Here is a 23,166-nt window from a genome sequence, read left to right as displayed (position 1 = left end):
TTAACTTCACTGGGGCCTGTGACCCCAGAGATCTCTAGGACCGGGTTGATAACCCATTTGGGTGCCTAAAAGGAAACAGCCCAGAGGCCAAAAGGTGGCCTTGTTTTCCGGGGGTTGGGTACATCATCTGTGGAACTTCCCAAACAAACAGGCCCGAAGTGTGTCTTACTAGGGGTTTCTTATTCAAATGAAAATTACAATCAAGGCCAACCATTACACTCACGTGGTTTTACCTAAATGTCAAGTCCATCTGTCTGTCCATCCATCCACCCACCCACCCATCCATTCCATAAATATTTATAAAAGTCTCTACAGCCAGACTGCTCACAAATACTTTTTTATGCTTCTAGGAGCTCCCGTTTGAAATGGACCCACAAGCAGAAAGGATACCGATGTTGGCTATGGCGCCCAAGCCTCTCTTGGCTGAGAAGACAAGGTTCTTTTCAGGTCGCTGGGCTATTCCAAGCTGGTGGCTGTCAGCCTGGCTTTGGGAATAACGTGGGCTCTCGCTTGGGATCCTGCAGGCAGCCAGAGCCCCGGATTTCTGGGCTTTGGAAGCATGCGCTCTGCCCGTTGGGTTTGGAATACTTTCCTCCGGGCAGGGCCAAGTCTTTGCAAGGCAAAGAGGGTGGATTTAGCCAGCTTCACCTTCTCTGAGCACCTGACCAGGCAGCCCCTACGGAGTGGCCACCTCCTCGGCGGCAATAATTCATCACAGACGGGTTCATAGACGTACTTAAGAAAGAACGGATGATCTATTTTGTACACGCTCCTTAAAGGGATTCCATTTTAGCTCCAATTGTAGTTTTTACCTTTTTCAGGGGAATTTATTGACACAGTGCCTAGCTCAGCCCGAGTTTTCGGCATCACCCTTTTGTCTGCAAGCGCACACAGCCGCGGCTTAATTTGTCATAGCCCTGGAGGTATCAGAACTAATGAGCTTTGTTTGAATAGACTTTTTCCAGTTCATCTAGCACACTTTGGGGTAATCACTCAGTTTCTGTTTGCTTCTGATCCGAGGCATTGTGGGAAATATAAGAAAATAATGGTTAAAAAAGCAGTATAAATTGGGAACAGCCACAATTTCTGTAAAGCCCCGAAGATGTGATTTTTTTAATTTCACCACTTATTGAAGTATTGAGAGTCCTCTAAGTACAACCATTACAATATAATATCGGGGGAGAATCTGATAAAATGCTATTTTTCAATTAGCTGGGAGTTCATACTTGGCCTTCTTTAAGCAGCTCATAGCTAACAAATCTTTAAACAACCTAACCTCTTCAGGTTGGGAAGTGGACGGATAATAACCACGAACGTAGAAGTGTGTGCCAGCACAGAGGCTTAAAAAATCCATCACTGGCATTACCTACAGAGGCGGTTTTTACTGGTCAGACAACTGCATTTTCGTTTCAATAAAACAGCCCCTCAGCGTCCTTTGGTTACAACCACCAAGCAGGTGGGAGAAAAGCGGAAGCTGAACTTGGGGTCCTGGCTGCACAGGCCGTGGAGGCTGGCGTGGGGGCAGCTGCTGCTGACTTCCGTAAGCAGCCGTGATCTGCGGTAGCAGGGCTGAGGGCTGCGTCTAGGGTAGGCTGGTGCTTTAGTATTTGTAGGCTGAACCAACTGTGTTGGTTCCTAATGACCACAGTGAGGGTTTTACAGACGGCTGACATCTGAGGCCGGCGGGTTTGGGAACAGTGCTGTCTTCTCGGCTCTGCTGGGTGGCTGTTCACACGGAGTCTGCTGCACTGGGGCTGGGTGGAGGTTCCAATAGTGGGAGAGGGCCCACTATTGCTTTTCTTTCCTTCCTTCCTTCCTTTCTTCCTTCCTTCCTTCCTTCCTTCCTTCCTTCCTTCCTTCCTACCTTCCTTCCTTCCTCCTTCCTCCTTCTTTCCTTCCTTCCTCCTTCCTTCCTCCCTCCCTCCCTCCCTCCTTCCTTCCTTCCTCCCTCCCTTCCTCTCTCTCTCCCTCCCTCCTTCCCTTTCTTTGGCAGAGTCTAGAAATGTAACACGCTCACCTCAAACTGTGGTCCTCCTGCCTCTGCCTGTCAAGTACTTGGATCACACACAGGTTGCACCATGCCTAGATCTCATTTTTTTTTTTAATTTTTAAAATTTATTTATTTATTTATTTATTTTTGTAGTTAATATTGAACTTAAGGCCTTGCATATGTTAAGCAGGTAATTCATGTCTGAGCCACGCCCCCAGCCCCTCACTGGGGGATTCTAGGCAGGGGCTCTACCACTGAGCCACGCCCCCCAGCCCCTCACTGGGGGATTCTAGGCAGGCGCTCTACCACTGAGCCATGCCCCCCAGCCCCTCACTGGGGGATTCTAGGCAGGGGCTCTACCATTGAGCCACGCACCCCAGCCCCTCACTGGGGGGATTCTAGGCAGGGGCTCTACCACTGAGCTACGCCCCCCCCAGCCCCTCACTGGGGAATTCTAGGCAGGGGCTCTACCACTGAGCCACACCCCCAGCCCCTCACTGGGGGATTCTAGGCAGGGAGTTCACCATTAAGCTATATCTCCAGGCCACACCATTACTTTGTGGTGTTCACAGTCATTTTGTTCTGAATGGGGCAGAAATCGGACCCTGAAGCCTTAGGCCGTTTGTACCTTGGCTGTAAGTGTGCAGTTACATGGCATGGCTTGTCTCTGGTACTCTTCCTCTTTATCCCACATCTGCACTGGTTTGGTGTTATGTTTGTGAGGATGGATACACATCACCACAAGCAGCCGCAGCAGCCTCGGTGGAGCCCTGGCAGCCCCTGTGCATGCTGGGAACCCAGGCTAAGGTAACTTAGGGTGGTCATTCCAGGGTGAGTGAGAAGCTCTGCTCTCCAGAGCCTGATCTCAGCGAGTGAAGGCAGGTTTGGTGCCCAGGGAAGAGGGGCCTGGAGGACGGTGTCCCAGTGGAAGGAGAGGAGCGCTGAGGCTGAGACCAGGGGTTCTTTAAGCCCCCCCCCCCCTTCCAGCAGTGCCAAGCTTGTGGCTCGGTCCTCAAGGAGCTTTGGTGAGTGACAGGAGACATCTAGAGTCTGCTTGAGAGTCTATCTGGAAGGGATGGAGTTTTCAGGTGAGACCTGATCCTAGGGAGCCATGGAGGGTTCTGAGAGGAGAGCATACGGATGTGGAATCTCAGTGAGGGATGACCATTTAGAGGCAGAGGTGAGGAGAAAGATGTCCAGACTTGACATTTCATCTGCGCAGTGAGGTCTCTGGAAGGAGGTCTCAGCTGCTCTGTGTGACAAAGCCTCCTGAAAGCTTGGTGGCTTAGGCGCTGTGGTCCCATGGCCAGCTGGGGAGTCTGTGATCTGGGCCAGTTAGCTATCCTCTGCTGGGCTGGGCTAGATACCCGCAGCCAGCTGGCAAGATGGTTGGCGGTTATTTCGGCTTTACTTACTGATCCAGGCATTGCCCAGAAGTTAGCTGGGCCCTTGGATGGACCCTTGTCTGCAGGGACTGCCAGCCTCTCGTGTGGGACCAGGAGTAGGTTGGCCAGTCATCACAGACTCCACCTTTTGGTGTTTCGGTCACGGTGAGGCCTCTGGTTTCACTCCCTCTTTACCCCAAATATCAGAAATTCTCCAGTGGTTATTATTATTATTGTTATTATTATTATTGGAACTGGCTATTTGTATAGTTTCTATTTTAACAAAAATATTCAGGGGGAAGTTCCACACCAGAAACATAATTATTTTTCTTTCTCAACACCAGTTCTAGTGGCTATGTTAAAGGAGACAGACTACCCACATCCTGTGGTCCCCAGGGCCAGCATCCCCATGTCATATCTTAGGCCATTCACCTGAATTGTCTCTTTGGAGCCTCCAAACCACATTGTGAGGAGTGTGCTATTCTGTTTCTATTTTATAGCCAATAAGCCTGAGACCTGAGGAGAGGCGAGGATTTCTGGGTAGCGATGACTTTCTTTTCACCGTCCTGCTTTGCTTACCATCCTCACTGAAAGTGGCCCATTACCACTGTTGGCTTGTACAGCAAAACCTAGTTGTTGTTACAGTAACATGACAAACCGCTCTTGGATAGAGATACTGTCTGAGAAGACCGAGCTTTGGGTTGTGTAGTGTCTCATAGCTAGTTGGGAATGACAATCATGGTATTTTCACTGTCATCTCAAAGCCTCTGAAAAGCCACTGCCAAGTATAGAGTTAATGAAAACTGTCCTATGAACGTCATCTCCCAGGACCCTCTTTTCATTGAATTAGGTCTGCTTCTCTTTGGAAAGATCTAGAGAGAGGCAAGAATGCACTGGCCAAACAGCGATGCCCTGGAAAATGGTACGGTTGTTTTACATTAGTTTCATCTGTCTTTACCCAGCCTGTGTGTGTACAATGGGCAATGTTGATTGATTGTCAATTCGAGAGGATCTAAAAACATTTGGGAGACAAACTTCTGGGCGCTGCCTGTGAGAGATTATGTAGATTAGGATAATTGGAGGTAGCAAGATCCACCCAAAATGTGAGCAGGATCATTCTGTGGTCTGGGGTCCTGGATGACGTAAAAAAGAGGAAGCGAGCTGAGAGCCAGCATTCATCTCTCCCTGCTCCCTGATTGCAGATGTGATGGGGCCAAAGTCGAAGCCCCTGACGGAGGAATTCCTTCCCTCATGCTATGGACCAAATAAATCCCCTTTCCCTCAAGTCGCTTTTCTCACTGTGTTTTAACCAAGACGGTGTGATTAACCCCTCTACCAAGCAGACAGCTAGGCATGGCCCCGAGGTGCCGTTCCACAAACAGCATCCACTTGTACAGTGGAGCTCATTGAGAACTCAGGATGGAAGCAGGTAGGTCCTGCCTTCAGACTTGAAGACGGTTGACCTTGCTCAAGGTTTATAGCATCCCTTTCATGAGTTTGGAGATAGCCACGTGTTAATAGAGCCCTCCCGACCCCTGGCCCTGATCCCTGAGGACAGAGCCTGTGCCCTGGGTTGGCCTGCTTGTCTCAGGCTGCTCTGAGTCTTTCTGCAAGCCATGTCATCTCTCAGGCCATTGTCTTCTTGCCGAAGGCCACACGTTGACTCTGGGAGTGTGGACCACTCGTGGGAAGTGCTGTTTTCTCCTTCTGGGGGGATCTAATTACTCAGCTCATCTGTGGCTTACCAGGAGAGGTAGTCTGGATATTCTAAAGTGCCACCAATGGCTGTAGTTTGGCATTACCCATAGCAAGAAAGACATCTAGTGCATGTCCCGTGATGAATTATTACGACCAAATCATGAATGCCTGTGAATGGAAAAAGCTATTGATAAACATTGCTCAAACTCACTGAAATTTGTGATTTTTTTTGAGACAGAGCTTCTTTGTGTAGTCTTGGCTGTACCAGAACTCACTCTGTAGACCAGGCTGGCCTCAAACTCAGAGACCCACCTGCCTCTGCCTCCTAGTGCTGGGGTTAAAGACGTGCTCCACCACTGCCTGGCAAAATTTGTGATATTTTATAAAATGATTTCCTAAGTTGTTAAATTCCAGTGTTCTGATTCATCAAAATAACAAGCAATATTCTTCTCTTTAAATTTTGTTTTGTTTTGTTTTGTTGAGCTTAAGGGATAGAGTCCTTTTGATGAAGATTTTGCTGAGATACTTATGACTGCTTGGGGACCTTGTATCAAACGTTAAGTCCTTTTACTCTGGTGTAGGGATGCTGGTGGTGTTTACAGCCTGGGGAAGCAGTCCTCAGAAAGAGAGAGAGACCTCCAGCTGGCCCCTGCCCTTCCTTGGAAGACAGGTGTTTGTTTTTAGGAGCAACCAAGTGACATATATGTATATATATATATATATATATATATATATATATATATATATCATAAATAATCAGCGAGAAGATACAATCTACAGAACAAGGTGGGGGCATTGTAGCAAGCTTTCTTATCAGATTATCTTTGGACCATCAGCCTGCAGATAATGACCTGGAGACTAATTATTAATTAGGAAAGCTTGGCCTTAGTGTAGGCTTTCCCTCCAAATAGCTCTTATAACTTAATTAACCCACATATATTTTTAAAAAGTCTATGTTCTGCTAAATGGCTCAGTTACCTCTTCTTAGTACAGCATATCCACTTGCTCCAAGTCTGCTGGTGAAGTCACGTGCCTAGATTTCTCCTCCCAGTTTCCCTCCCTCTGCCCAGAAGTCCCACCTATCCTCTCCTGCCTAGCCATGGGCCATTCACTTTGTATTACACCAGTCACAGCAATACACAGTGTACACATATCCCCCAAACAGGGGATTTTGAATTTTTGCCTACTATTCATCTGGTAGAGAGTTAGTGTAGCTAGAAAATATAAGGAACTAAAATAGTTACGTGTCAAAAAATTCCCAATTATCCAATCAATAAGTGAGCAAGCAAACCAAACGGGGAAATTATAAAAATGAAGGTGGCCAGTGAATATGGTTGGAAGGAAAAGCTCAGCACTCTTAGCCACCAAGGGAATGCAAATCAAAGCTGCACTGAAGGGTTGGAGATGTTGTTCAATTGGTTGACTCCTTGCCTGGCATGCCTGAGACCCTGGCTTTGATTCTTATCACTGTACTTGGCAGGGGAGAGTAGGAGATGAGCAAGCTCAAGGCAAGACTGGGCTACATGAGACTGTTTCAAACAAAAAAAGAAAGAAAGAAAGAAAAGGGGAAAAAATGACATTCAATCTTATCTCAGTCGGGAAGGTTATCCTCCAGATGGCCAAGGCTGGCCAGCAGGCCGGGTGTGGAGACCCATCTTCCGTTGGTCTGGTTCAGCCAAAAACAGAACTCTGGTATGATTCAGCACTCCTGGGAACATACCAAAGCACGCACAGAGATAACTGCACACCCATGTTTATGATCGCCGCGTCCACACAGAGATGTCCATCCTAGGTTGAACTGCTGGAAAAGAAGAGAGAGCCTGGAGGTCATATTGTGTGGAGCAATCCAGGCTCAGAAAGACAAATTCTGCAGGCTTTCTTCAGCATGTGGACTCTAGACTAAAAGCTAGAGATAAACTAGAGGGCGGGGGTGATTTAGGAAGAGAAAGTGGGCTAGGGTGGTGGCTAGAATGGGTGACAGAGGAGAGAGGGTCCATGCATACACGCCACGACGCAGGCCGTCAGCCTGGGCAATGACTGTGTGAAGACTGTGAGGGTGAGTTCTGAAGAGGGCTGGATCTGTTTGCATCCCGGTGCGTGCTGTCGGTAGTTGGAATCCGAGACCCTGGCTGTGGCCAGTGGGGCTTGACTGTTCAGATGCAAAGACTTCCTGGTTCCTTCACCTCACTTCCAGATCTCTCTGCACTGGAATGCTCCTTGTGTGTTGGGGAGCTGTGCATTCTGGTCTCCTGACGACCTCCCAGGCCCCACAAATGTAGCGTGCAATTATGGACTGAGGCCCCTGACAGTTTCCACCGGTTTCTTTGAAAGGGGTGTTCCTTTCATTGCTGCCCTGCAGGGGACATTTGAGATTGGGGCTAACACTTGTCACTATGCACCATTCATCATGGTCATGAGAGAGAGGGGTGGAGAGGGGAGAGGAGAGAGAGAGGGGAGAGAGAGAGGAGAGAGAGGGGATAGAAGGAGAGAAAAGAGAGAGAGGGAGAGAAAAGAGAGAGGGGAGAGAGAAGGGAGAGAAGAGAGGGGAGAGAGAAGAGAGAGAGAGAGAGAGAGAGAGAGAGAGAGAGAGAGAGAGTCACTGTGGTGTTTAAATGGTGGGTTGACATCGTGAACTGTAAATTTACTTCCTTGGGTACCCGCAGGGCAGTGGTCAGCTCATGCTTCCTGTGCTCAGATACAAGCTCTGAGCTCCCATGATTTACTCATAATGACATCGCCACCATGCTTCTCAAGATGTGTCCTGTGCACTTCTGATCTGGTAACTTCCTCAGCTGAATGGATCTTAAGGATTGAATGGGGGCCATGCTGGGGTTTGGGTGGCGGCTGTCAGGACATGGAGAATCCCAGGAGCAGACTGTTTTTGTCCCGGTAACCAGCGATGTGGTCCGGGATGGCTGGAGAAGGTGTTTGGGCACTCAGGATGACATCTTGCCCATCTTTTCATCCTTAAGGACACTGGCCTGTCATTAGTCTTTTAGAGACGGAGTCTTTCTATGTAGCCCAGGCTGTCCTAGAACTCACTCTGTAGACCAGGCTGGCCTCAAACTCACGGAGATGCTCCTACTTCTGCCTCTCACGTCCTGGGATTAAAGGCGTGCGCCACCACGCTGGCTGCAGAAGCAAGTACATCTTGTTTTTTCTGATGGCAGTGTTAGTGGGCGGCTTCCAGCCATGGGGGAGGGGGACTCAGTCTAGCGAGGGGCTGAGCCTAGGCTCAGTGAGCAGAGGGACTGTGGCAAGGGGCGGATGGGTGGGATTAGCACATTGGTATGCCCATCTCACATTGGCAGCTTTTAGGTATTTATATAACCACCTACAAATCCAAGGATTAATAAGCAAAACATATGGGTTCAGGCTGCCCCAGAAATCAAAAGCAACCTGCAGTGTGAGCTGTCCTGAAACTACATCATCGCTAAGCTTAGGAGTCCAGTGTGATGGTGTAAGGGCTGGGAAGGGTGAGTTTGAGGCTAGCCCGGGCTATAAAAGGAGATGCTGTCTCACCAAATCACACCAGGCAAACCTCCAAGGTTAGGACATCACTGACAGTGTGAGGCAAGGCTGTCCAGGAGCAACTGTGTAGGGAAGAGGTCTAGAGTCCTTCTGGCTGCTGCCATAGGCCACTCTGACAGAAGAGAGCTGTTCCCAGGCATTTCCTTAAAAATTCAACGGTGGAAACATCTCTTTTCAGCAAAAGCACAGAACCGAGGCAAGAAATTAGGGATACCCTGGACTCTAGTTGGCCATCAGAACTGTTTGTAATTGAAAATGTCATAGTGAACTTCATTATTTTATACAATTAATACATGATAATAAAAATGCCTGATGCTGGGGGCATGTCTCAGTGGTAGAGCCCCTGCCTAGAATCCCCCAGTGAGGGGCTGGGGGCGTGTCTCAGTGGTAGAGCCCCTGCCTAGAATCCCCCCAGTGAGGGTCTGGGGGTGTGGCTCAGTGATGGAGCCTCTGCCTAGAATCCCCCCACCCCGTGAGGGGCTGGGGGTGTGGCTCAGTGGTAGAGCCCCTGCCTAGAATCCCCCCCCTTGAGGGGCTGGGGGTGTGGCTCAGTGGTAGAGCCGCTGCCTAGAATCCCCCAGTGAGGGGTTGGGGGTGTGTCTCAGTGGTGGAGCCCCTGCCTAGAATTCCCCAGTGAGGGTCTGGGGGCGTGGCTCAGCGGTAGAGCCCCTGCCTAGAATCCCCCAGTGAGGGGCTGGGGGCGTGGCTCAGTGGTAGAGCGCTTGTCTAGAATGTCCAGGATCCAGGAGTCCATCCCCATCACCGAGAAAAAACAATGTGTATAAAGCAAAGAAGACTTTATATTTGATCAGCAGAGTGTTCTTTTACGTGTTCTTAAAGTGCTATTCAACATTAAAAAAATGCAGCAATTTTCTGAAAGGATCCAGGTTTCCAATTTCCACTGGAAATTGAGTGTCTGGTTATATATGTGGGCTTTTCTTCACCACCATGGCCATTTGAATGCAGGTGGTGCAGTCTGCCTCAGGGGATCATGCCAAGGGCTGGCTGCTGCTCGGTTTTGCTCCTGTTGTAGAAGGTCTGTCTTCTGGGAACCGAGTGATGTAGGCGTGGACCGTGCTCACATTCAGTCTTGGCGTCTTCATGTGAGATTCCTGATCACCGGTGAATCAGACTAGCTCAGGTCAAGCCTTGGGCTGGAAGGCAGCTTCAGAAATTGCAGGGGACTGTCTCCACCTGTGTTTAAGAAGCCCCCAAGTGGCAGGTGCAGAGTAGGTGGTTAAGACTGGCATGGGCCGGAGAGGCAGCCCAGGTTTTGCAAGGAAACCCAGGGGTGAGTTGGAGACCTCGGGGTTTGTAAGGTCCGTGTTTACAAATCTTGAAGTGACAGTTTTCCACTTGGCATCTTTTGTGTTAATAAATCAGCTGTGAATACAGGGTTTAAGGAAGCAGACACTCTGCCTGTGTGTGTGTGTGTGTGTGTGTGTGTGTGTGTGTGTGTGTTGACACACCATGTGTGGTTTCTCAGAGTGGAGAAAATCTGTCAGCCTTTCTAATACTGAGTTCATTTTGACAACAGAGTTAAGATGTATTTTGAACACATGTGAATCCTGTCTGTTTTTTTTTAAGGGGGTTATCAGGGAGGGGGGACAGATAAAGAGGGATACAAATGAGTTTCTTTGCTTCTTTGGACCCAAATCTGGAGGCGTCTTCGATCCTCCTGGATGCTGAAGGCTTCCTAGGGCCAGAGAGGGAGGGAGCATCCCCACTTGGTATGTGTCTCCCTATCAGGGCTCACAAAGCCAAATATTTCACTTCCTCTGACAGGTCCCCGAAACTCCACATGAATTGGGACACTGTTTGGTCTCGTTTGTCTGTAGAATGGAGTCAATCCTTGAACCTGCTCTTCCAAACATGCAAATTCAAGACAAGCAATTAAAAATGGAATCGAGGGAGAGTTGGAGTTTGCAGAGCAAGCCCTCTGCAATGCTGGCCAGCTCTCCCTGTAATTTATCTCGATTCTGTCGGGGGGTGGGGTGGTGGCCAGGCTGGATTTTGATAAAGAGCCTCAGATCTGTCCCTCTCCAGCTCCAGGGACTCACCACACACTCCATTCAAGCTGAAGCAGGCACACAGTCCCTTGCATAATTTGGAGTTAATCATTTGTACTTCACAGCCTCAGCGAGGCCTTCGACTCGGGAGGTGGGGACACAGTTGGCTTTTTAATCGCCTTGTGTATTGTGCAGGTTGAGATAAATGACATCGCCTGTCTGAAATCTACATCCTTGCTTCTGATGCAAAACTGTAATTAATTTTGTGCAGTGTTTCAGAATTGATCGTGGTCACTTGAATTTCTAATTTTTCATTCACTTCAAAGACTCTGTTTTTTTTTTTTTCTCCTTCCGCTCTCTCTTTCCCCTTTCCTTTAAGGAATGTGCTCCCAGTACAAGGATGCTCGAGTGATGCAGCCGGACTGAAGGACCCTCCTACGCCTCTTTTTCAACAGGGTGAAAGAGAGGTCAGGATGCTGGTTCCTGTTTGCCTCTTAGTTTGTGTTCAGGGGCATTTTCTGACTTATAGGAAATACCATCAGAACTTATTAAATTATAACTCAGGAGTTTGGTGGCACTCAGGCATTGTAGGGAGCTCAAAAAGCTTCCTTCGTGCGTCCTATTCAGTATAAGACAATTAAGCACAATTTAGGCAATAATTACCCTAATTAACTACACACTACCGTTTGTATTCAAGATTATGGCAACGTCGTATCCGTTCGCTTTTTAAATAATGACAAGGGTTCCTAATTCCTCTGTATTGATAGTTGTTGCATGCGATTCTTTGTTTGGTATATTTTACTGTAAAAATATTTGTCAGGGAAAGATTGAACAATACAAATGAATTTGATTACGCCATTGTCAAAAGCCCCATGTATCACGATACCTTGTTTTTAATCACTACTGTAAAGCTGCAGCCGGAGGGCAGAGTTTTAATTTGGGTGTCTTACTAATGAAAAGAAAAAAATAATTGTTTTGCCAGGATTTAATAATAAGCAATAAAATCAGCCAACCACATTTTACCTCCGCATTCAATCTCTTTTTTATTATAAAACATTTTTGTCCTTTTTTTTTTTTAGATTACAGGCGTAGATACCGAACATTTTACTAATAAATATTTCAGTTTGCTTATGGAGGCTAATGCTGTCATCTGAATATGGAATTATATTTCTTTCATGCTTCATTATCATTTCATAGTAGTAATGACAGAGAGACGATGGAATATTTACAGGCATCTGAGAAGACATTTATTCACGACGCTCCCTGAAGGGCACCTGGCCTTAAAGATACATTATCCTTTTTAAAGCTCTGCCCAAAATGCCAGTTCCCAGAACCAGCCAATCAGGATGCCCCGCCGCCTCTGCTTTTACCATATCAGGTGGTGACACAACTCTCCCCTTTATGGGCGTTCATACTGTAAGGTATGGTGACCCCTCTACGCCATTTCCAGACTGTGAAATGGGCACATGATTCTTGCCTTTGACCTTGGGTCATGGATTTGGCTTGGCTAGACTGCTCTCTGAAGTTCTGCTAATTTCTTAGATGCTTCATGAGTCCACGCTACTGTCGGCACGGGACACAGCCAATGCGTGCCTCTGGGGGAGGAACTCAGAGCTGACCTGTGGGCACAGGAGTCGCTTGTTTTGGGGAAAGAAATAGCTCTTCTGATAGATTTGGGGTAGGGGAGAGGCTAGGAAAAGCATCTAAAGAAGTGCTGAGATTGTTGTGGAAACAACAGGATGTTTCCACAGGGTACCCACAGAGCAGGAGTTAGACGAAAGGGAAGGATGAGGACTGTAGACCTGACTAGTTAGTCTGCATCCTGTCTTGGAGGTGGCGGGGGACTGGGAGAAGCTCTCTCTGGCTCCCTCCAGTTGAGCCTGGGTTTAATGTTGTCAGACCTGGCCTCCTCACTCTTCCCAGACAAAAAAGCGTTTATTGTCTAGCTCCTCCTGGGTTCCTGGTGCTGGGCTGTTCGAGAAACTGAGTTGGACTGAGGTTTCAAGAAAAACGTTTCCCCCGGATTTTCTTGTGAAAAGTGATTTTAAAATATTGGCAGTTGTTTCAAATATATCAATAACTGTGAATCCAATGAGACAGTGGGCTGTAGTGAGGCCTGCCAGGGGCTAGGTTTTGGCCTCTAGTGGACGGGTGCGCAAGGGCTCAGTGGAGTGTTCTGGAGATAGCAGGGGCATATTGTAAGATACCGCTTTGTCCCTATTACCAGCTCGGCCTGCCTACCGCTCCAGGCCTAGCAGTTACTTGACTGTGAAGTCCCAGTTTGTCTCCTGCTTTTAGTTGTGCAAATTATTGGCTAGCTTTCCCAGGTCTCAAGGTCACTGTTTAAGTCAACCCCCGTGCTTTGGAAAGGTGTCTATTGACTGATCACAAATGACGGACCTGCCTTGTGTTTGGCTGTTGGCTTGCTGGCCTCTTTGCATCTGGGTCTTTTGGGGTTCGGCACAGGTCACTTTGCTACTTGGCGCCAGCATATGGGACCTGTCAGCTTGAAGTGCCATTCTGAAGGGGCAGAGAGCCTTCCCATCCAAGCTTCAGGGTAGGATGGCATGTATGGTGTGTGGCTGGGTCCTGCTTCTCTGGGGAGCTTTTCTTTTCTTTTCTTTTCTTTTCTTTTCTTTTCTTTTCTTTTCTTTTTTTTCTTTCTTTTTTTTATGTGGGTCTTGTGCAGCCCAGCCTGGCTTTGAACTTAGAATCATCCTGTCTCAGTCCCCTGAATGCTGGGATTACAAGTGTGTACCATCATGCCTCGAAGGCTCTGGACTTTCGTGGTCCTGATCACACCTCTAGCCTGAGACCCTTTCCCAACTTTAAGCTCTTGCATAGAGCTCCAGAACGCAGCAATGGGTTCAGATCTGCTCAGGAGCAATGGCCCCTGTTTCCCTCTGAAGCTGATGGCTTTGCACTTGGGGTGAGGGACACGGTGTTTGGGGTAGGGGACTCATGCCGTGGTCCTGCATATGTTCACATCTCTCTAGTCATCTTTTGATTCTTCCTTGAGTAGTTTCCCAAGGACACCCTGAATATGGCTGTCAGATGAAATACTAGGTGGCTCCTTACATTTGAATTTCAGATAACGAATAGAATTTTTAGTATAAATGTCTCAAACATGCATGGGGCATACTAATGCTAAAACATTCTTAGTACATTATCTTGTTACTTCATATAGCGAATTATCTTTTTAGTATCAATGTGTCCTAAGCACATTTGTGACATATTTATACTAAAAGCTATTCATTGTTGCACTAGCTACTTTTCTTGTCACAGTAACAAAACACACCGTGGAAGTGACTTGGGGGAGGAGAGGGGTCTTTTTTCACACTGCTTTAGGGATAAAGTTCTTCCTGGGAGAGGCCATGATGGTTGGAGTGGGTTAGTGCATGGCAGTGAGAGCTTGGGGTACCTAGGACTTTTCACATCATCACCAAGGGGAGCATGATGGCCGCATACTGGCAAGTGCTGGAGAAATGGCTGAGAGCTACGTTGTAGCAGGTGGGGGCGAGGGAAGCTTGGCCTGGCTTGTGCTTTTGAAACTTTAGAGCCCAGCCCCAGCGACACACTTCCTGACGACCACCTATTGTATTCTTCTTCCTAATTTTGTTTGGGTTTGTTGCAAATGTGCATTATTTTCAGTTATTCATTTTTAAAAATTTCATTACGTTTTATTTATTTATTTAGAGTGCATGCGTTTGCCATGGCACTTGTGTGGAGGTCAGAAGACAACCTTCAGGAGGCTGTCCTTTTCCTTCTACCATGTGGCTTCTGGGGCTCGACTCAGGTAGCCAGACTTTGCTCTCGTCCCTCTTGCTTGCCACCCCTGCTCTACTTTTGGAGGACAAACAGCAGGATGAAGCAATACGAAAATGAACCGAGCTCTAGAAACATACGGCTAATGAGGACACTAAAAGACACGTTTGTTTTTTCTTTTTACTTATTTTTTTCCACCTTTCCTCCCTCTCTTCTTTCCCTCCGACAGGCTCTCACTATCTAGCCTGGGTTAGCCCGGAACCCCCTGAGCCTCTTGCCTCAGCCTCCTGGGTGTTCGGATTACAAGTGTGGGCCATCACGCCCACTTCTAGGGATGTGATCCTTTCTCTTTTTCTTTTTTAAAATTAGCCTACAAAGTGACAGATTTTCTTATGGGATTTTCATGTATATTTCCCTTGTCCCTTTCCATCTATCTCTCTGTCCCCTTTCTTACCAAACCCTTCTGCCCCGGGATTTATTTCCCTTCTACTCTACTGTCTTCCATACCCACTTTCTCTAAAGTCTCTTTTATAGGATATATTCGAGTGTGCGTGAGAGAGTGTGTGTGTGTGCGCGTGCGCGCTCACACACGTGTGAATGATGGACAAAGCTGATGCCTGGTATCTTCCTTGACGGCTTTCCACTATCTTTTCCGAGGGTCTCTTAGCACGTCCAGTGTTTGTCAATTTCAGGTGGTTCAGCTATCGTGGCCCAGAGATCCTGTCTCTCTCTGCTTTCCCAGCCCCGGGTCTGCAGGCAGCTAGCATGCCTACCAGACTTTCATGTGGGTTCTGGGGTTTCAATTCCAGCCCGTAGGCTTGCAAGGCAGGTTCTTTCTCCACCGAGCCGTCTCCCCAGCCCCAGGAAGGTGCTCTTCGAGTCTAGGGGCGCCTCCACTATTTCGCTCCCCCCTCTTTGGGCATCACAGCGTGCTGACAAAGATACAGGTCTACTTTGGATGCATTTCCCCCTTGTGAGGATTTGAACTCAGTCCAGGCTCAGGCTCACAGCTGCTAACCCATCCTCCCGATGACACCCAGAGTCGGGTAGGGGCCTTTAGCACATCCTTGCTGTGCTTTCTCCTTTTGCCTCTCTGTCGAGTGGGTGAGTAAGCAGCAACTAGGGCCAGTGCCATTGGGAAGTCTAGCCTGGGGTGCAGCAGATGAAGCTGAAAGTACCCTGTGCCCAGTCTAGGCAGCCAACAGGAGTTCAGTGGAGTCCAAGATCTGAAGCTTCCAGTCCCTTCCGTGTTCCTCTGACTACTATGGCTTCCTCCCAGGCCAGGAGGGAGAAGACACATCCTGGTTTTGACGTAAGGCTCCAATCACGAGCAAGCAGCGATGGCTACTGCAAATGTATCGATTTGTTTTTTTTTTTTTTTTTCTTCTTCTCCATAGACCAGCTCGCTGTTTGTAGGTAAAGGGGGAGAGAAGCCTGAGAAGGGCAGAATCCACTTCCTAGAAGCCTGGGTTATCAAACTCATTAATCTACGTGTCAAGGGGGCTGGGAATGAATAATTGTGTGTGGAATTTATCTGCCAACATGATAGCTACTTTTCAGCTTTCTCTTCAGAGCCCCTCATTGCGCAACCCTTATTATACGCTTTGTCTTTCCTCCATGAGCCTGCCAGGGTGCAGAGGAATCTGCACCCCGGCCCCTCTGAGGACACTTGCTTTGAAACACGACACTCTGAGATCTGGCAGCTCCAGGCCCACTCTCTGAGAAGCTGACGGCCTTATTAGTGCCCAACACCTTGGCTAGTGTATCAAAGCCACAGCTAATTAGAAGTACACGGAGAGTGTCCTGCTCCATCACTCAGGATGCAAGGTCACCTTTTTTTCTGATTTCCTGGAGAGATATTTTCTGTGAATGGTGGGATGCTGTTAAGAACAGCTCCTCCCAACTCCTTTATATTGCTGGGAATGGAATTTAGGACCTTGTGTAAGCTAGGCAGGGGCTCTACCACTGAGCCACACCCCCAGCCCCTCACTGGGGGATTCTAGGCAAGGGCTCTGCCATTAAGTTTTAGCCCTAGCCTCTCACTAGGTGATTCTAGGCAAGTGCCCTACTACTGAATTACACTTCAGACCCTAGCCATTTTTCCTTCTTTCCCTTTTCTCTTTCTTTTCTTTTTGTATGTTTGAGACAGGTCTTGTTATGTAACCCAGACTAGGCTCTGTGATGCAATCAGGCTGATCCTGAACTCAAAATCCTCTGGCTTCTGCTTCCTGAATGCTGTGATTACAATTGTGCACCACTATGCTTGACCCTGGCTGTCCCCTTATCCCACTACAGCCAAGCAGTTCCTGCCAAGCGGGAAGGCTGATGGGCTTCCTGGAGCTTGCAGTCGAAGCAGCTTAAGAGTAGAGCCCACGGCCCGGTGTTGGTGGCGCACACCTTTAATCCCATCACTCAGGAGGCAGAGGCAGGCGGATCTCTGTGAGTTCGAGGGCAGCCTGGTCTCCAGAGCGAGTGCCAGGATAGGCTCCAAAGCTTCACAGAGAAACCCTGTCTTGAAAAACCAAAAACCAACCAAACAAACCAACAGTAGAGCCCACACATGGGGCCCTCCAAGTGTGGGGCAGTGAAGGTACTCTTAGCTGATCTGGATAGGCTGGGCCACAGGCATGACTTAAATGTAAGAGCCTGGCTGCCAAGTCACAGACTCAGAGGGATGTGGAGAAGCCCCCAGGATGGTCCTCCAATCTCGATGGGCAGCAGGGAGTTGCAGAGGGAAAACTGGAGAAGTGGTCTTTCCTGTCCTCGTTGGGGGTACATCAGCTGAGTCCTCCTGACTGCGACCCCCTTGCCAGGCATATCCCCACACAGCCTCTGCCCTGTCAGCTGCATTTATGATGTGCTCATAATTAAATGTCCGCGAAGCTCGAGGCATGCTGACCACAGAGGGGCTATAAGCCGTAAGATAAATGAGACCAGGAGAAGTGGTATTGCTTCACTTGTGGGCTTCAGCCGATGTTAGAGATTGTCAGTGATAATTATTAATATGTGACCTGGCTGAGTCTTTATGTGAACAATCACAATTTTAATAAAGTGGTAAACTCCATGGTTGCTGGGTTTGCACATCCCGTACTTGACACACCCGGTTTGCACCTCGGAATCACTGACACACTCCTCTCTTCTTTCTGTTCTGCTCGTATTGTAACAACCCACGACTGGAAGGAGACCTTGGCAAAGCCACACTGATGTAAAGCTAGGGGGCACAGAAGGCCCTTGCGCATGGCGTCTTCATGAACGTGTTCTTAGCCGCAGCTAACCGTCTGGGAGATGTCGGACGGTGTCTCCGGCCTGATGCTTGCACACAAGGGCTAGCCCTGTTGTCTGGTTAGTTTTCTGCCAACTTGACGCAAGTTAGAGCAGTGATTCTCAACCATCCTAATGCTGCAGCCCTGTAATACAGTTTCTCATGTTGTGGTGAACTCCCAACCAAAACATTATTTGCTAATTCATAACTATAATTTTGCTACTGTGTTGAATTGTAATGTAAGGATCTGTGTTTCCAATGGTCTTAGGTGACCCCTGTGAAAGGGTTGTCCAACCCCAAAGGGGTCTCAACCCCTAGGTTGAGAACCACCAAACTAGAGTTATTTGGAAAGAGGAACCACAATTGAGAAAACGCCACCATCAGATTGCCTGTAGGCAAATCTGTAGGGCATTTTTTGTTTTTAAAGATTGATTTGGGAGAGCCCAGTCCACTGTGGGCGGTGTTAAGCAAACCATGAGGAGCAAACCAGTAATCAACATTTCCCTGTGGTTTCTGCTTCAGCTCCTGCCTTAGCATCTTTCAATAATGGACCATGATCTGGATGCGTAAGCCAAATGAACCCTTTTCCCCAAGTTGCTTTTGGTGTTTTATGCCAGCAATAGAAAAACAAAATGAACAAAAACAAAATAAAGCAATAAAAACCTCAGACTTCTTCCCAGACCCCTACAGTATTGACGCCCACTTACATCCTTTCTTAGTGGGTTGCCTTTAGGGCCCTGGAGACACCTGTTGTATCAGGACAGAAAGAATTGCTTAGGGGATTCTGTGTCCCCAGCACTCTGTGTGGCCATTCATGGTCCAGGGTAGGGGCTAAAGACTCAACTTTCCTTGCAGAAGCAGAATAAATTTCAGCTCATCATTTATGCTCTATAGGCCTGAGATGTGAAAAAAAAACTAGAGTTAAATGTTAGAAATGAACTTTTGAGGAGAAGCTGTGTTGTACAGGAATGAATAACGATACCCAAAGAAACATCTGTGCTTATTTAGTAAGTGTCTGAGGATTAGCTGGGGAAGAAACATAGTATGGACTTAGCAGGAAGAGAAAAGAAATGTAGTAACGTTTTGTTACAAGGAAGCAGAAAATAATTAGTTGTTTTGTGGCCTAAGCAGAGAGATAGAGATTGAACTTTTTTTAAATTTAAATTCTTTAATTACTACTCATATTTACATATCCTTACCCGCCATTCCCCGCCCTTCCATCCTCCCATGTTCCCCCCTTAGCGCCCCCCAACCCATTCCCTAACTCTTCCCCAGGGCTAGTGAGGCCCTCCACAGGGACCTTCAAAGTCCGTCATATCTTTCAGAGGACTATTTTAATTACAGACAGGATCTCTCTGTGTGTAAGAGAATCCCTTGAAGAATCAGTTTCAAGCGTCTATGTGTGAGAAAGAAAAAAAAAAAAACACAACTCAACAAAGCAAATATAAGAGCCCCGGGATCTGACGCCATCTTCTGGCCTCCACCAGCACCGCATGCATGTGATAACACACACACACACACACACACACACACACACACACACACACACGCACACGCACACGCACACACACGCTCACGCTCACACACTCACACTCATGCACACACTCACACTCACGCACACACACACACTCACACTCACACTCACACACACAAACACACTCACACACATACACACAAACACACTCATACACTCACACACACTCACATTCACACACACTCGCATACACACTCATATACTCACACACTCACACTCACACACACTCACACACACTCACACACTCACACACTCACTCACACACACACACCAGAGAGAGAAAGACAGACAGACAGACACACACACACACACACAGACAAGAGAGAGAGACAGACACACACAGAGACAGACAAAAACAGACACAGACACAGACACACACATACACACACACAGAGACAGACAGACAGACAGACACACACACTCACACTCACGCACACACTCACACTCACAAACACACTCACACACAAATACACACAAACACACTCATACACTCACACACACTCACACACACTCATACACTCACACACACACACACCAGAGAAAGACAGACAGACAGACAGACACACACACACAGACAGACAAGAGAGAGAGACAGACACACACACAGAGACAGACAAAAACAGACACAGACACAGACACACACATACACACAGACAGACAGACAGACAGACAGACACACACACTCATACACTCACACACACTCACACACACACACTCACACACTCACACACACTCATACTCACACACACTCACACACACACACTCACACACTCACACACACACACCAGAGAGAGAAAGACAGACAGACAGACACACACACAGAGAGACAGACAGACACAGACACACACAGACACACACACACACACACACACACACACACAGAGACAGACACACATGCACACACACACATGCACACACACATGCACACACACACATGCACACACACACATGCACACACACATGCACACACACACATGCACACACACACACATAGAGACACACACACACAGACAGACACACACACACATGCACACACACTAAATAAAAGTAAATAAATCTTAAGGAAAAACATGAAAAATACATGTTTTCAGAGGCAATCCATGTAAATCTTCAAGGAGCAGAATATTTTTCTGGGCCTGGTGGTGGGAGCCTGTCATTCCAGCTTGAGAGTCTGAAGCAGCATGATTGCAAGTTTGTGGTCAGCTTGGGCTGCAGAGTGTGTTGAAGGCCATCCTGGAGGATTTAGTGAGACTGTCTCAAAACAGACAGACAGACAGACAGACGAAAATAGACAAGAACTGGGACATAGCCCCATAGGGGAGTATATAATTAGCACCCACAAGGCTCCATGTGTTCGTTCCTCAGTGCTGAAAGACAAAACCAACTCCAGATAAACAACAAAAGTCTCTTGTATTGATAGACTCTTCAGAAAATGATATGAACGAGAACGCATCAATACTCAGGTTGCATGGTTGGTCAAAGCTGTTTTCAGAAGAAACCACAGAGCCTAATTATTGGATGCTGAATAGAAACACACAAGTTAACTTTTAATTCATAACAGATGAGAACTATAGTGTCTTACTTAGGGTTTTATTGCTGTGAAGAGACACAATGACCACAGCAACTCTTTTTTTTTTTTTTTCTTTTGGGACAGGGTTTCTCTGTGTAGCTTTGGAGCCTATCCTGGCACTCGCTCTGGAGACCAGGCTGACCTCGAACTCACAGAGATCCTCCTGCCTCTGCCTCCCGAGTGCTGGGATTAAAGGCGTGCGCCACCAACGCCTGGCTAATGACCACAGCAACTCTTATAAAGGAAAACATTTCATTAGGGGCCGGCTTACAGTTCAGAGGTTTCATCTGTTGTCATGCAGGCGGATATGAGGCTGGAGGGGTAGCTGAGAGTCCCTACTTCTGGATTTGTAGGCAGCAGGAAAAGAGAGCATAACACTGGATTTGAGCATCTGAAACCTCAAAGCGCACCCCCCCCCCCCGTGATAGTTTCAAGAAGGCCACGCCTCCTGAGAGTGCCACTCCTTATGGGACTATGGGGGCCATTTCCTTTCAAACCTCCCCATCTGGCAACTGAACAAATCCAGGATGGTGTTGATCATGACGAGACATAATTTAGAAAGTTAGAAAACAGATAGTAGACTACTAACTCAAAGAGGTGGACGTAGTTGAAGACATCTGACCAGTGATTGAAAACTATGTAATGATATTACAAACGAAAAGGAGAACTAACCATGACTTTTGAAAAGTTAAAGGAGACAGACACAGGTACACAGCAGCACAGGAATTACTGTTGAAATGAATGATCTAGGAAAATTTAAGTGATTAAGTGTTCAATAGTGAAAGGTTAAAAAAAAAAAAAAAGGAAGGAAGAAAAGAAACACAGGGCTGGAAGCTACGGCTCAGTGGTTAAGAGCACTGGCTGCTCTTCCAGAGGACCAGGGATTGATTCCCAGCGCCCACATAGTGGTTCACGGCCAACTGTAACTCCAGTTCCAGGGGATGTAGCACCCTCTGTTGGCCTTCATAAGTATTGCATGCAATGGTACCCGTGTATATGTGCAAAAAAACGTATACATAAATTAAGAATAAATAAATCTTAAGCAAAACACATTTTTTAAGAAAGAACTTTGCAGATGCAATCCATGTAAATCCTTCAAGAAACAGAATTATTGGGATAGTGATGTAGATGGCAACATTGTTATATTGGTTACTTTTCTCGTTGCTGTAACACAAGAGCAGATAAAAACAATTTAAGAAAGGGTTTATCAGCCTGGTGTTGGTGGCGCACGCCTTTAATCCCAGCACTCTGGAGGCAGAAGCAGGCGTATCTCTGTGAGTTCGAGGCCAGCCTGGTCTACAAGAGCTAGTTCCAGGACAGCCTCCAAAGCCACAGAGAAACCCTGTCTTGAAAAACCAACAACAACAAAAAAAGAGTTTATCTTGGTTCCCTGTCCAGTCCATCTTGGTCTGGGCGCCATGGAGGCTGGGACTGGAGGCACTGGTCACATTGCCTCTAGTCAGGAAGCAGAGTGATGGGAATGCTGGTGTTCACTTCAATGTCTCCTTTTTGTTTGTAATTAAGGTGGGAGTTCTCACTTCATTTAACATGATGTAGAAAGTCTCTCATAGAGAATACCAGGGATTTCTCTCCAAGGCGATCCTCTATCATGTGAAGTCAGGGATATCAACAGTCACACTTAATCAAGCATAATCTTTACATCACAAGCTGGCAAAAAGGAAGGGAAACCACTGGCCAACTTCATATGCCAATGTAAATGTAACTATAATTTCGAAAAAGCAACACTGTGCACTAAATATGTGTACTATGAGCAATAGGCTTTATTCCACCATTGCAAGGAAGGTACCAGATTAAGAGACTGAAACTGTATCATATCAGTAGGTCACTGGAGACAAATATGAAATCATAGTTATTTTTCTGTCGCTGTGATAAAATACTCCTACAGAAGAGAGTTGTTGTGTGTTTATGTTAGTGTACGGCTCCAGATGGAGAGAGCCCATCATGGCAGGGGACACAGGCATGGCATGGCGTGACGTCAGGAGCAGGAAGCTGGCTGATCACATTTTCCCCATGCTTGGGGGGTGCCAGGTATAAAAATCGGGGCAAAGCTATAAAGCCTCAAAGCCTGCCCTGGTGACACACTTCCTTCAGTAAGACTCCAGCCCCTGAAGGTTCCAGAACCTTCTCAAGCAGCTTCATCAACTTTGGATCAAGTGTTCAGACACATGAGCCTATGGGGGGCATGCCTCATTCAAACCACAACGCGTGCAGCCGAAAGGTGTTTGATGAAATTCACCATCCTGGATCCTTCCAAAAGCCACAGTGAAGATAGGAAGGAAAGGATGATGTGCGCATGCGTGGCTCTTGATCAGGGACGTTTGCCTCTGCAGAGACATTTGACCACGTGCGGGAGCATGGACGTAGCATGGTGGGTGGAGCTACTTGTATCTGCCGGATGAGG

Source organism: Cricetulus griseus, chromosome 9, assembly GCF_003668045.3.
Source record: "Cricetulus griseus strain 17A/GY chromosome 9, alternate assembly CriGri-PICRH-1.0, whole genome shotgun sequence".
NCBI classification, from domain to species: Eukaryota; Metazoa; Chordata; class Mammalia; order Rodentia; family Cricetidae; genus Cricetulus; species Cricetulus griseus.
This window is presented reverse-complemented; position numbering follows the sequence as displayed.